This window comes from Mus musculus, chromosome 10 (genome assembly GCF_000001635.26).
Source record: "Mus musculus strain C57BL/6J chromosome 10, GRCm38.p6 C57BL/6J".
In the NCBI taxonomy this organism is placed as follows: domain Eukaryota; kingdom Metazoa; phylum Chordata; class Mammalia; order Rodentia; family Muridae; genus Mus; species Mus musculus.
The window spans coordinates 69106256-69122680 of NC_000076.6; the positions used below are offsets into that span (position 1 = coordinate 69106256).

Here is a 16425-nt window from a genome sequence, read left to right on the forward strand (position 1 = left end):
GGTGCAAATGGACAGCCAGGACCTTACTAGCAGTCATCTCTCCACTCAGAAGATGTTAAATAGAAATTAAATATAATTATATTTATAATATATTATACAAAATATGTATTATATGTTATTATGAAATATTTTATAAGTCTTAGAATATAAGAATATATATTTAGAATATATAAGACTGACTGTGGGTTTTACTTCTCAACAAACGTACTCTTTCCAATTAATGGCTGGTCTTTGGACTATGATGAAGCCCAAGAGCCCTGTAGTCAAGAACTGTTGTGAGCTAATCCAGAAACCAGAGCCTGAGTCCCAGGAAAAGATACTTCATTTCTACTGGCTTGGGACACAAGAGGAGTCAGAATGAGGAGACATTGTCTCTCTGTACTAATGTCAGCTCAAAGAAAGGGTGGGGATATTAGGAACACAGCATAAACACATAAATGTAGCAATACAGGGAGCTAAACACTTAAATGTAACAGAATAGCAAGACCCTTAAAAAAAAGAAAAAAGAAAGAAAGCATTATGTTACTTTCTTGGGAAGTCCATGTCTGGAATTATGATAACTCTGTTTGCTCTTGGTTCAATTCAGAAACATTTTGCTGTAGAATTGCTTTACATCAGATTTGAAAAACATAAGCAGACTTTTTACCAAATATAGATGCACAGATCATAAACTGAAAATAGAAGCCAGAAGCCAGATGCTGGAAACCCAGGGAACATTGACATTGTATTACACTTGGCACTGGGAGGGGAAAAAAAAGAGAGAATCCACAGTGATTTACTGGCTTTACAAAAGAATGAAGAATTAGCTGGAGACATACTTGAACTATCAAAAATATGTGCTGTTTGGCAATAAGTAAAAAGAAGATTTATTTAATGTTAGAGAGGTTAGCGGCAAAGAACTAAAAGGAAAACCAACAATATCACATATTAACTTTGTTCTTAAACATCCACACTTAATGTATCAACTCTGGCTGCTGTTATATGCCTTGGCAATTCAATAAAGTTAGTGAAATGGAAAATTGAAATTTTTTATTGTGATATTTCCAATTTCTCTACTAGTAGAATGGTTTAATAATAAACCATTTCGTATGCTGTCAGGGCACTCATTAAAATGAGCGGGCTATCATTTTTTTTCTTTCTCTTCCTGCCTATCAGAGACTTTATTTACCAGTGCTTATCAAGTAGAACGCATGGCTCAGCTAACCGTTTGCGTGGCACTTTTCCAGCGAGCAAATATCATCTCTGGCTAAGACGGAGTTTTTAAAGCTACAGGGCCCTCTTAATGGTCTCTTAACGTATCTTTCACATTATAAATGGAGAAAGTTGAGCTTGGTGAAGTTTAGTAACTTCTCCATAGCCAGCAGCTAATCTGAATGTTTCAGCTTCCAGAATGTTCTGGCACAGCAGACCCTGTTATCAGCTTGCTATTATTTTAGTAATAACTGTTTAACAGATCTGTATATTTTATCTGACCAAAAACAAAAAAAAACAAAAACAAAAACAAACAAACAAAAAAATAACCCAAAAACATGTTGAGGGAGTGGCTGATGAACTTTAACTCATCCTTATTGATGGATTTTTAATTTGCCAAGTAATAAAACTCCATTGATAACATCCCTAAGTGGATCTAGATTATCTCCTATAGGCTCTGTATATCTGCCTCCGACTCTTCATGTCCACACAAAGTCACAGCAGATATGGACTCTTTCACTTGTAAGACAGTATCTTCATAAAGCCGAACCCACTCCTTGCAGATGTTTGCAGAGTTAATCTGCTTCTAATCCGGAACCTTCCATTAAGGTGCTCATATCATTCATGTATTTCCCTTTTAAACGGCAATCTAGCCATGTGTTCTTTGGCTCCAACCCTCCATAAAACATTTATATCAACCATTAACACCCCTCCCCCTGACACAACAGGCTTGATCAGAAGGAGAACAAATTGGAGCTGAAATACAGAGGAGCGAATTTAACTCTCTATTCAACCCTGGTACCCTGAGCCAATCATTCGTCCCCTCACACAGTTTTTTTTCCATATGCAATGGAGGTAGCGAATCTCCAGGCCTCTGAGACTAAAACTCTGTGCTTCCAAATGGATCGTCTTTAAGCCAACCTTAATAGTAATTAGGCTTGTGCTAAGCATTCATACCTGTTCCTCTACATGCTCCCCTACGTATTCTAGCCCTAGAGCAGAGGCAAGTCTAGAAAGCCACAATAAAGTGTGACATCTTCCTTTACTACACTGCCAAACCCATAAAAGGTTAACTCATTTTACAGGCCGGTGCCTGGTAGAATTGACTGTCCATAAATGCTTGATATGTGGACACATAATAGAGGATTGCCATTGCTTATGTAATAAGAACCTAAGTGGGTGAGATCACATTATCTTTGAAAATAGCCAGAAATCATTGCCCTGGGCCTCATGGGGAAAGGTAGTGCTTATTTGAAATGTGTATGTGCATGTGTGTGTGTGTGTATGTGTGTGTGTGTGCTGTAATAGACTTCAAAGCACATTTTCTGTAGCCCGACGGGTCCTCTCAGTCTCTCTGGCATCCTTCTCCCCTGCAAGGCTTTAAAGAGTCAGATCTGTTGCCCCGCATTCCCCCAACCACCACAAGTCTCTTCAGTGAGTTTATGCTGTCTTCTACTCCTGTTAAGTGGCATTAAAACCAATAAAAACCAAATAAAAGAAATAATGTTCTGTAACAAAGCAAGGGGTTTTTTTCCCCTAAATTATGGTAAGAGATCTAGAACAAGTTATCTGGGAAAATTAATTTCTGAATTCACATCACTTTGCTCTTCCCTCATTTCTTATTTTCCTCCCTAAAAGAACCACTCATACCAGGTAACTCCATCTTTCTTCCTACCTGGTCGGTTTGTAACGAACGTATCTACCTCCATCGGGACTATGGAGTTTCAGTTGCAATACCAATCATGGTGTTGTCTTTGTATCTTCCTGGTTCCGTTTATGCACAGGATAGGGGTGTGTCTTCAGCAGCGCCCCCCCACCAGCCTGCATGTAAATGATCTCTGTGTTAGTTTAATAGATTCTTTGTTGGTTTTTAATCGTCCAGCGCACCATGTGGTGTCGAAGGCACCCAGAATATAGACTTCCAGTGGGCTGTCCTACGCTCCTCTGATACATCTCTTCTTGGATGTATCTGCTGTTCTCAGACAAGCCCATTTCTCTGGCTTCCTTCCATGCAGGGTTCTTTTCAGACAATAAAAATCTGTTGGTTGCTATCTAATAATTTTCCCACAGTCGTGGCTCTGTATTGGCATAAACAATCTAGATTAACACATACATAATGTTAATATTTTTAACTTGCTTTTTAAATTCCCATCACAATCGTAATGGTACCATTAATTCATTGTAATTATACCCATTATTACAGACATGATTTCTTCATGGGGATCTTCATTATTATAAGCGGTATTTTATATTTGCATTATAAATCCTAGCAATAAACTTAAACTGTGAGAGCCACCCCTAATGTTTCTGTTATTGGCTTCATCCAAGGACTACACACTCAAGCAGGGACACATTCCTATCTACATAACTGTCAAAGAATTCAAATAACCACTTACTGTGGAAATACTATCGTCATGTTTGTAAAAATAATAACTAAGGTTTATTGTTCATTTGCCGAAATGACAGTGACCACGAAGTGTCACAAGGCATGTTATGTCACTGATGTTTGCAATGTGACTATGATAGAAAAAACTCACAGAGCTCCATTTTACTGACAGAAAAACCAAGGCTGATTGGACTGGAGAGATGGCTCAGCAATTAGGCAGCACCTGCTGCTCTTCCAGAAGATGGGAGTGAGGTTTCCAACCTGCACTTCAATGGCTCATTACTGCCTGTAACTCTAGTTTCATGACATCCAATGCCCTCTTCTGGCCTCTGCAGGCAACCACATACTATGTACACACACAGACACACACAGACACACACACACACACACACACACACACACACACACACAGACACACACACACACACACACACTACATTCACAAATTTAAAATAAATGAAAGTAAATATATTTTTAGAAAAAAAAATCAAGCCTTTGACAGGTAAAATAACTTCACGCCATTCTCCCAGGGAAAGCTGAGGGTTCTGGGAACGGAGCCCAGATGAACTCATCCCTCGCCACCAGGTCTTGCCTGAGACTGCTGCTGAGCCCACTGCTTTCTGGAAGGCCCGAGTTGTCTGCCTTTGAGCACTTGCTCTTCAGTTTCATTCGCAGATCACTCTGATGTGCTATCTCAACACTCAAAACAGGTAAAGAGACCAAACTGAAATCTCCATTTGAGGAATTCTGTGCTCTCGGGGTTACAATGAATCATTACTATTCGGGAATTAGCAAAAAATGGTAAACCAAATTGGAGCCTAATGTACGGATTACACAGTTATGAGCATTGTATTCTAACTGTGAATTTGCTGATGTCGACTGATTAATCTGGGAGTTAATGAGCTTAGGCACTGAGCACCTTAGCAGCCTTTTCTCTGGGAGATAAGGCTTAAAGTTTAATTTCTTTTTCACAAAGATTAATCAAAGATCTTTCCAGCTGCCAAAAGATAACCGACCTAAAAACCGATTAAAACTAAATTTAAATCTAGCCACAAAGATTTTGATAGTGTCTTATTATATCTCATCTCTTCATGAGTTTATTTTTGTAAAAACGAAAAAGGGCAAATGTATAAAGTATGATATTTTTAATTATTTTCCATTTGTTAAAATCTAATACACAAATCACTCCAAGAATGAAATGCTGTCCCAATGTTTAAAGGTTCTGTGAATCTTCCGAGAAGATGTTCAACATATTATAATGATAGCTTACAAATCAGGAGTATTTATTGTTTTCATTAGGTAAGGCTGAAATTATATGCCCTTAAGAATTAAGATGCTTTTAAATTTGTATCATGAATTACAGAAGTTTAAATATAAATTAATTTCCTTGAATATAGGAGAATTTTACCCAAATAATCTTTAGAGAAAAGCATGCTGACTTAATTAGGGTTACTAATGCTATGGTAAAACACCATGACTAAAGCTAGTTGGGGAGAAACAGCTTTGTTTGGGTTATGCTTCTGTCTCACTGATCATCATCATAGGAAGTCCAGGCAGCAACTAAAGCAGGGCAGGAACCTAGAGGCAGGAGCTGATGCAGAGGCCATGGAGGAATGCTGCTTACTGACTTGCTCCCTGTGGCTTGCTTGGCCACTTTCTTATAAACCCAAGACCTCCAGACCAGGGATGGTGCCACCCACTAGGGCTGGGCCCTCCCCAGTCATTCACTAATTAAGAAAAATGTCCTACAGCTGGATCTTAGGGAGGCATGTTCTCAGTTAAGGTTCCCTCTTTTTTCAGATAGCTCTAGCTTGTGACGAGGTAACATAAAAGTTACCAGGACAAATGGATCATACTGTTCAGTCAACACTAAAAATGTACTAAGGTTGGGCATAGTGAAGACCCAAACACTACCAACTATGGCTTCAAATAGTTCATCTTTTAGGCTGATTTATTTTATGTATTTTAATAACAAAAACAATAAAACGGGTTGGGAGATGGCTCAGTCAATACAGTGGTTACTATGTAAACACAATGACCTGAGTTCAATTCAGAGCACCCACGTTAAAAAAAAAAAAAGGCTTGATGTGGTCCCACACACCTACTGTTGGACCATGTGTTCTGGTCGAGCGAGGCTTACTCGGGAGACCCAGTAGAAAAATCTACAAGGGAACGAACCATAAGCTATGCTCCCAGACACAAGCACCTGACACCACATCAACTTCTCAACTCCATAATCCTGTGACTATCAGTCATGTAGACAATGTCCCAAGCTCCTGGTATTCTGGCTACAGCCAGGGAAGCTCCTCCCCACAGTTACCTGGCAACAGCAAGGTAGCCCAGCCCACTACAAAGGAGGCTGCCTCCGCCCCTCCTCTCTCTCTCGCTCTCTCTCTCTCTCTCTCTCTCTCTCTCTCTCTCTCGCTCTCGCTCTCGCTCTCGCTCTCGCTCTCGCTCTCTCTCTCGCTCTCGCTCTCGCTCTCGCTCTTGCTCTCCCCTTGTCTTTTGCCTCTCACTCTCCTTCTCCCCTTTCATTCCCCCCTCTCTTCATGTGTCATTCCCCGCTCTCTTCATGTGGCCATGGCCGGCTTCTACTTCTCTTCCCTTCTCTCTCCCTCTGCCTTTCTACAATAAATGCCTTCAGACAATGGACCATCTCTGCTCATCGAGATCCGCCATGCTGGAGCAATGGACCAGGCTTCCCTCTAATGAGCAGAGCATCAAACCTCCCGCCTGGAGGCCTTCCTGTGCTCCAGCCACAGCTGCCACCAATCCAAGCTGCCTGCCTGAACTAGCCAGACTCTCATCACTGTGGTAACCTGCTAGAGCTTTCCCCCTACCCTCCCTTCCACCCCAGGGCTAGAATCCATCCAAGGGCCCATTCCCAGCTCTTTGGTGACATACAGCAGTGTGGGATGTCCGAGAGTGAGAACTAGTCGTCCCTTGGCCACTGTAAGGCCCAGGGACCCCCAAACTGGCTCTCCCATGGTACCCAGCGGTCTCTGGTGCTCGAGAGTCAGAGCCAATACTGTGCCTTCCCCACCGGCAGGAGCGGTGTTGTATGGCCTGAGAGGTCCCATGGCAGTCTAGCAGAGCTCTGGTGGGACATGGGTCTTCCACCCCTTTATTTCCTCACGCCCAGCACCCAACAACCAACTACCCTAGGTCTGGGAGGCCGAGAAAGGGGTCTCTGAGCTTACTGGCCAGCCCATTTACCCTAAGTGGTTGAGTTTAAAGTCATTTCAGTTTAAATGAGAAAGACATGCTCAGAAAATATAGTGGAGAATGAATGTCAGCACCTAGCCATTATGGGGGGTTGGGGGGTGGAGGCAAAAGTAACTTCATGTTGCTGTTTCATAAAGTCTAGTCTTAAGAATAGTCAAATATTTCTCAGTCTATTCTCATATATATGAGAATAGACTGGAGATATATATATATATCAATAACTTGCCTTTTCACTTAGAATTCTATTCTAGGCTGTCTGAGGCACACAGACCTGAGATCCCCCATAACCAGTGATGTCCAGTGCCCTTTTATGATATTGGTTGGTCGTGTTTATGTCTTCCTTAGGAAAATGTTAAGGCCTTTGCACCTACTTTTTTTTAAATTAAGTGGTGTTCTCACTTTCTACTGCCTGTGAACTTGTTGGGTTCAGAAATTGTTATTTTGAGGTACCTTTCTTCTACGCCTGATTTGTTAAGAGATTTTAATAAAACGATGTTGAATGCTTTTCCAAATGCTTTTCCGGGCCTCTTGAGTTGCTTGTATGACTTCCTTCTTTATTGTGTTAACACACGATTCATATTTATTCTTTTCATCTCTTGTAACTTCCTGGCATCTCAGAGTTCAGTCCAACTTGATCATAATATGAAATCCCTCTGCTACCCTTTGAATATGAAATTTTCCCTACAAATAATGTTGTTGAACACCAACATGGTTCCCAGCTGGTGACTCAGTTTCTAAAATCTGTGAGATATTTTAGATGTGATACATAGCTCACATCAAAGTGGCAGGTATAAGTCACTTTGTGTAGACCTTAGAGGCTGTATCCATCCTCAAGTTCACCTGAGCCCTCTGCTTCCCCATCTCCCACGACTACAGACAAAGCTACCCTGGCCATCTTACCTTCCCCGTCATGGTGGACTGTACTACCTAAAACTGTAAGCCAAAATAAATCCTTCTTCCCATAAGTTACTTCCATGAGGTATCGTGTTTCACGGACAAGAAACCCAACCATTGTACCTGCAGAAACCCGTTGTACCTGCTACTGTGATGCTGAATTTAATTCGTTAAAATTTTGTTAGAGATTTTGGTGTGTGTATTCATCAAAACAAACTAACAAACAAACAAGCAAACAAAAACTGACCTACAATCTTTTTTTTTTCTTTTTTTTTTTTTTGGTACTATCCTTATCATGATTTGCTATGTGAAAGGGGTTGGCCTCATACAAGACTCAGGAAAATGCAAAGCAAAATCACCATGAGATCTCATCTTTTATTTGCTGAAGTGGCTAAGTATCAAAGACAGAGACAGTAAGTGTTTGATGAAAGAGATTTGAATAATATTGGTAAGAATGTAAATTGATGCATTTACTTTTTTAAGAAAGAAAAAGTATGAAGATTCCTCAAAGAATTAAAAATACAGAGTTTGAGAGATGGCTCCATAGTTAAGAGCACTTGCTGCTCATGTGGAACACCCAGTTCCCAGCATGCACATGGTGGCTCACAATTGTCAGTCACTCCAGTTCCATGGGATCTAGTGCCATCTTCTGGCTTGCTTGGGTAAATATATATATGCATGCTCAGGCTCATACACATAAAGTAAAAATAAAAGTTTTAATTTTAAAAAGTTATCTCCCATATGTTCCAGCAAAACCACATCTAGGTGAGGCCAATGTTGCAAATGGATATTTAACACTCCTCTGCTCCTTGCATTAGTCATGACAGCCAAGATATGGCAATAAACTATGTTCTGTCATCAAATGGATAAGCAAAATGTGGCATGTGTTATGAAATACTACTTACTCATAAAAGACAGGGAAATCCTGTCAGTATCATAAAACAGATTAAACTAGGGGGCATTATAGTAAGCAGTATAAGCCAAACACAGAACAAAAATAGATGGTGCTGTGGTTTTAATATTTAAGGTCTGCCATAGGCTCATTCATCAGGAGTTTAATTACCAGCTATTGGGATCTGAGGAAGCAATTAGATCCTAAAGTCATGGTCTTATCAATAGATTAACCCCTTGATTGATTCATAATATGGTGACCTTCTTAAAAGGTTGCAGAAAGAATGTTGTATTTATTAATATTATCTGTGATTGTATCTAGAATCAACTAAGAGGCCTGCTCTGGCCTATGAGGGTATTTCTTGGGGGGATCAACTGAAGGGAAAAGAACATCTCCCCCAACCCCTGGTGTGTGGCACCTGAAGTAAAGCTGTTGCTTCTGCCTGACTGCCTTCAATGCCTGCTGGTGAGGACAGCTACTCCGAGGCTGCCATCCTTCACTTTAGAACCCAGATTCTTCAGCCTTCCCCCAGAGACTGAAGACCTACTGTTCTCTGGGAATCCCCAGGCCAGAATGACTTGGGTAACCAGTCTCAAGGACCCAGAAGCTAATGAGATCCCAGGCTCTCCAGCAGGACGGTGGCCATTACAGGGCTAACCTGGACTATGTAAGCCACTCTAGTAAATTCGCAGTGTAATTTATATTCATTAAATTACCTTTGTTTTGTCAGGGAACATTGACTAATGAATTTCTAGGGACCGTCATTGGGGCCTATGCCCTCCCACTTCCTGTGTGGTGTCCGCACTGCCTGGATACCATGATAAGTGTGGCTTCTCTCTGCAGTATCCTCATTGTCATGATGGAACCTGTGGGAAAATGAAGTGCTTCCTCCCTCAAGTTGTGTTTCTTAGATAGTTCATCACAAAAGCAGTAAAAATGTCATTAAAAGTAGAATGTGGAGCTGGAGAGATGGCTCAGTGGTTAAGAACACTGACTGTTCTTCTAGAGGACCTGAGTTCAATTCCCAGCAACCACATGATGGCTCACAACTGTCTCAGTTCCTGAAGAATCCAAGACCCTCTTTTGACCTCTGCGAGTACTGCATGCATTTGGTACACAGACATTCGTGGAGACAAAACACACCACAGACAAAATAAAACTAAATAAATCTTAAATTTCATATATATGTAATCAAAAAACAGAACAGTAATTTTCAGGGGATATAGAGTGTAGGAAATGGGGAGACATTGGCTATACACATCTCTCCCAGTTATGAGATTGGTAAATTTGGGTTATCTGCTATTCAATTTGATGGCTATAATAACAATCTACTTTTTTTTTATACCTGAAATTTGTTTTAAAAAGTACATCAGGAAAGTGTATCGATGTGAGGTGATTGGTGTTGATTAACTTCGCTGCAGTAATCATTTCACAGTGTAGATGTCATACTGTGTGCTGAATTATATACAAATCCTGTTTGTTAAGAAAAATAATAATGAACATGTAAGGCCCTGCATTCAATTGCCAACAATGAGCAAAAAAAAAAAAATGTAGTACACACATTATTCATTACCATGGTTTACACCATTAGGGAATGTGTAACAAGTCACTGACCTTAGAAAGAACCATATGCTCCAAGGATTGCAGATAATTAACTTGTTAAAAAAAATTTTTTTTCTTAAAATTAACCATTGGTCATGTTGTGAGCCATTTGGCCATGGTTGAATAGAGCAGAGAAATAATGATGCTTACAACACAGAATTCTATGCATCGGATCCTTCCATTAAAATGAGCATAGCATTCCCATTAGTAGACCTAATAAGAGCATCACCAAAGCAAATAGGTAACTGTAAAGTAAATGTCACTACTCCTGTTTTTATGTCTGATGTGAACTCTAAGAATGCACCATGCAAAGTGATTCTTCTGGACCTTAAAAAAAATAAATACTCAAAAAACAGTAGTTAGGCAGGTTTCATCCTCAACGTGAGTCTGGCCATGTTTGAGATGCAGTCACTACTTAGGGCAATCACTGCAGCACACCATGAAATGACCAAAATTGGCTGCTTCTTTGGAGGCCATTCCCAAGTGGAGATGTTAGAGAAGGAGGTAGGGAGACAACTTTCAGAGGAAAGTAGAAGAACAAAAGATGACATCGTGAAAATGCACATGGCCACAATGTGTCTAGACCCAACGTTTGAGTTATCTTTGAGACTCAAGGATTTCCCAGAGGCCAATAATCCAGATGTAAAGGTTAGCATTTATACATGTGTCAAGTTTCCTTTGAGCTCTGAGATAAATCCTTTGCTCATAAAGCCTTGGTTTCAAGAGAATAATAGATACAGCTAGCCTATATTTGTCTCAGGGTTTTCAGTCCTTCCAAGGCATACATAATATCTCATCTCCTCATGGACTTGGGACTGTGTGGCCTAGCATTGCCCTATGAAATGTAATCGGGATTAATGGACTTCACTTCTCAAAAACGAAGAATGAAAATGTCCCTTACAATTCCCTTCCTCTGTTGCAGCGACCAAGGTGGAGATTTCTTGACTGAGGTTGAAAGACCCCAAAATGAAAAGATCTCAGTCAACCAGTCACTTCAAGGATGCTTACCTCCAAGAGAAGTCTCTCAGATCCATGGGGTCTTTGCATGAGAAAGAAATGAGCTTTTACTGTGATACTGTGTGAGTGTCCATTCCTTTACCATAACTGGATTTATCTCCTTCTAAAACACGGGCTGAGACAATTCATTATTCCCTCAGAGACCCTACGAGTAAATTACCATGAGGCTGCTTTAAAACCACACATGGGTAAAAAGGGAATTAAAATAGTCCAGAATGACACCAAAATTTAGACTATTTTTTCAGTCCTTCAAATTGTTCTACCTTACAGATTTTTCACAAGATAAAAGCAGAAAGGTTAAATGTCTCCCTCAGCCCCAACATACATGCATTCCAGAAAAGATTTAATCATGGAAGTTTTGGGTTCAGATTTGGCTTTAAGGACATGTTATTGTCTAACCACTGTTATGTTGCTGGGAAGAGACATCATGACCAAGTTAACCCATAAAAGGAAGCATTTAATTTAGGGATTACTTACAGTTTTTGAGTTTTTAGTTCATCATCATCATGGCAGAGACCACAGCACACATGGCTCCATGCACAGTGCTGGAGAAGTAGCTGAGAGCTACATCCTGATCTTCAGGCCAAGAGAGAGAGAGAGATTGAGGTAGGTACAGGCATTTTAAATCAAATAGCCTACCCACCTCCACCCCCTGACATTATTTCAACAAGGCCACACCTCCTAATCCTTCTAATCCTTTCAAATAGTGCCACTAACTGCTGACTAAGCATTCAAATATATGAGCCAATGGGGGTCATTTTTATTCAAACCACCACAGTGATTTTGTGTTTGAGAATGAAAATTTGTACCATAACCTGAGATTTGAAATTAAACAAAACAAATTCTTCAGTCCTGTGTTGTAAAATATTTGTAGAAAGGATCAGATTAAAACATTTGGAGGTTGGGGCTGGAAAGACAGATCAACAGTTGGAAGCACTTACTGAGCCCCTGGGCTTCAGTCCCCACACGGTAACTGCTCATAACCATCTAGAGCTCCAGTTCCAGGGAATCAGGTCTTGCCCTCTGAGGGTGGAATCATTCCTTAGGCAGCTGGTCCTGGTTAATATAAGTAAGGTAACTAAAAGGAGCCTATGTGTGACCCAGCAAACAATATTCCCCGGAGTTTCTACTTCTAGTTCCTGTCCAGTTTTCCATTCATGATAAACTGTGACCTAGAAGCTGAAATAAACCCTTTCATGCCCTAAGCAGCTTTTGTTTTGATCAGAGTGTTCTATCACAGCTACAGAATAAAACAGAATAGCATGAGACATTGCAAGCTGACAGGTACAGGGTCAGGGATGAGCATTGGTCTTTGCAGTCAAAATGAATGAATGATCTGCAGCAATGGTGAGAGACCACAGCCATTCTTGCAAGGCCTGTCCCTACAATAAGAGAGTTAAGTCATTAGTGCAGCTGGAGCCACACTTTAAGAGAAGTGGTCCACCTGTAACATAAGCTTTTTAAAGCACCAGCGATACATTCCTCCCCTCGATGCTGGTGGAAAAAGAGTCAAGAAGCATATGAATACATTAGGCAGAAAGGCCACCAGCTCCCTAAGCAATTACTCCATCCCAGGAAGTACTAGAATAGTGGGAGAGAAAGGATCAGATTTTAACAAGCTGATACTTCGTGGTATTTATAGGTCCATCTGTTCAGGCTTGGGCTAGCTCCCATGGTCAAATATCCCTCTCATGTTGACACTCTCAGGTTAAGTCTCCAGAATTCCACATGACTACTGCAGTAAATCACAGCATCCTCCCTTGCAACACACAAAGCATGCTTTAAATGGAAAATTAAAACACCAGCACCATAAAATAATCTATTGGGCACCACGGACCGAGCAGACCATACAAAGAGAACCTTTATAATCAAAGGCTTGTCTTCTTATATGGAAAGGAAAATAGATGATGCCCACATGGACACAAACCATCTGTTTAGACTTTCTGGAGATGGGATGTGACCACTCAGTGTTTTCCTTTGTAATAAAGAAGGCACAGTGCTGTTAAAAAAAAATACCAAGAACCCAAGATGATTTTTCAGACTTTAAGAAATTGTTAATATGAAAATGAAACACCTGAGTTTGGCTATAGAATTTTCAAACTGCATTTGTACAAACTATAAATAAACCTCCAAGTGCCTTTTGGCACATTTCCACACTACAGCTGCCAGGAATGAGAGAGAAAAATATCAAAGTTACAGAGGGAAGACCATAACCAAATACCACCAGTGTTCGCTGCTAAGTCAGGGCATAACCCCTAATGTTCTCTGGCTTGTGAGGAATGATGGTAAGAAATGGGGCTAACAAGCTTAAAACCTAAGTCTAGGGCAAGGAATTGGAATGCAGATGGAAACAAAGGAACTGGAGTAACTTCCAGAATAAATAGGATTATTCTTGAAGTGCAGAGGAGAAACATTCGATGTAGCTTTTTTTTACTCTATAAATGTGTTTTTATTTAACTGAAACATCTTTTTATTTATTCACTTTATATCCCAATATCAGCCCCTGTCTCTTCCCAACACTCCCTCATGCAGATCCTCCCCCCCATTCCACCCTTCACTCTCCTTTATGAAAGGGGAGTCCCCTCTGAGTGTTAGCCCCACACTACCCCGCCCCCACCCCACCCCAAAAAGTCGTTGCATGACCAGGTGCTTCCTCTCCCACTGAGACCAGACAAGGCAGGTCATTTCCAGCAACACAATAGATCCACAGGCAGGTGGGCAACAGACTCAGGAAGAACCCCTGCTCCAACTGTTGGGGGACCCACATGAAGACCAAGCTGCTCATCTGCTACATATGTTCAGGAGGCCTATATGTCCAGCCTGTGTATGCTCTTTGGTGGGTGGTTCAGACTCTAGGAGCACCAAGAGTCCAGGTTAGTTGACTCCATTAGTCTTCCTATGGAGTCTATCCTCTTTGGGTTTCTCAGTCCTTCTCCCAACTCTTCCATAAGGCTCCCTGTATTAGTTAGGGTTTTACTGCTGTGAACAGACACCATAACCATGGCAAGTCTTATAAAAAACAACATTTAATTGGGCTGGCTTACAGGTTCAGAGGTTCAGTCCATTACCATCAAGGTGGGAGCATGGCAGCATCCAGGCACGCATGGTGCATGAGGAGCTGAGAGTTCTATGTCTTCATCCAAAGGCTTCTAGTGAAAGACTGACTTCCAGGCAACTGGGGTGAGGATCTTATACCCACACCCACAGTGACACACCTACTCCAACTAGATCACACCTATTCCAACAAGGCTACACCTCCAATGGTGTCACTCCCTGGTCCAAGAATATACAAACCATCACATTCCACTCCCTGGTCCTCATAGACTTGTTCAAAAACATGAGTCTATGGGGGCCATACTTAAACATAGCATAACTGTAATCTCCAAAGCAAGGCAGGAAACCAGCTGGGCAAACTCAAAACTCTGCATCTCCATGGCTGATGTCAAAGCAGTCTTCAGATCTCCATTCCTTTTTCATCTTTGTTGGCTGTAACAAACTGCTTTCTCCTGGGCTAGTTCTACTCACTGTTAACAGCTTTGCTCAGCATGTATCCCATGGCTCTGGCATCTTTAACATCTTTGAGTCTCCAAGGCAATGTTACAGCTTCTTGTTTCAGTGTCTGGGATTCCACTTGATCTTTTGGACTCCTCCTAAGGGCTGGCATCACTTCTCCAGCTCTGCCCTCTGTAGCATTCTAAGCTCAGGTTGATCCACTTCGCGACGGCTGCTGTTCTTGGTGATCATCCCATGGTACTGACACCTCCAATACACTGGGGTGTTCCACTCCAACTAGGCTTCACCAATAGCCTCTCATAGGCTCTCTTCATGGTGCCAAGCATCAAATCCTTTGCCTGACCCCTTCAGTCCTGGACCATCAACTACAGCTGAGGCTACACCTTCTCCAATGGCCTTCCATGACCTCTCACAGTGCCAAGCCTCAGCTGTTCTTCATGACACCTTCATGCCTTCAAAACCAGTACCACCTGGGTGACTCTTACACATTACCAAGTCCAGCTGCAGCACGAGGTACAACCTTGGCTATCTCTGGAACACAGCTTCTTTGTGCTCCCAGAAAACAACTCCCAGATTTAAACTCAGTGATACTGGTCTCTTCTTAATCATTGCTAATGTCTTAGCTCCAGCTAACCAGCATCAATTGTCCCAGTCGTTCCTTCCATTCTTAACTCTAGAGCCAGAGCCACATGGCTGAAGCTGCCGAGTTCTGCTGCTTACAGGAACTAGAACATGATCCCCTTGTACTATTACATTATTACTAGCTTTATGTTTTGTAAATCCTTCACTGCCTAAGCTTGGCTATCCTGGTTCTTGCTCTGTAGATTGACCTTGAATGCTGAGATCAGCATGCCTGTCTCATGGGATTAAAGGTGTGTACCACCATGCCTGAATCTAAATTCAGCTGGGTAGGATCTTGCCCCAAGGTCCCACTCCCTTAATCTATTATTTCCTAGAACACAGGATTTTGCTCCATTTCACTTCCTGGTATGCCTTTAATACTTGAACCATATATTTTATATTTTGCCTTTCTAAGCTTGCTATGCTTGTTCAAACTTCTCTTTGTGAGACTTAACCAGAGAACAAAGTCTCTGCTGAGCTTTTTTGACACTTCCTTTGCCAATGCAATTAATCTGAGTCTCTTCACCTTAGCCTCAGGCAGACTTTTCAGGCAAGGGCAAAAAGTAGCCATATTCTTCACCAAAATACCACAAAAACAGTCTTTATGCCACATTCTGAAATTCTTCTCCTTTGAAATCTCTTGGGCCAGGTCAACACAGTTCAAATTACTCCCAGCAACTAAGTCTTCCATATTCCTACTAGGATGACCCATTAAGCCTCATTTAAAGTATTCCACTGCTTTCCAAATCCAAAGTCCCAAAATCCACATTCTTTCAAATAAAAGTATGGCCAGGCCTATCACAGCAATACCCACTCCTGGTACCAACTTCTGTCTTAGTTAGGGTTTTACTGCTGTGAACAGACACCATGACCATGGCAAGTCTTATAAAAAAAACAACATTTAATTGGGCTGGCTTACAGGTTCAGAGGTTCAGTCCATTACCATCAAGGTGGGAGCATGTTAGCATCCAGGCAGGCATGGTGCAGGAGGAGCTGAGAGTTCTATGTCTTCATCCAAAGGCTGCTAATGGAAGACTGACTTCCAGGCAACTGGAGTGAGAGTCTTAAGCCCACACCCACAGTG

The 16425-nt window shown here is 41.4% G+C and overlaps 1 long non-coding RNA gene across 1 annotated transcript; it reads left to right on the plus strand.

The window, feature by feature from the left end:
• The first annotated feature begins 6196 nt into the window (after nt 1-6196).
• On the plus strand, nt 6197-11188 carry Gm40684. The gene is made up of 4 exons (XR_871807.1): nt 6197-6391; nt 8011-8109; nt 8910-9255; nt 11113-11188. It is a non-coding gene; the product is annotated as a predicted gene, 40684 (long non-coding RNA).
• Nucleotides 11189-16425: the final 5237 nt, after the last annotated feature.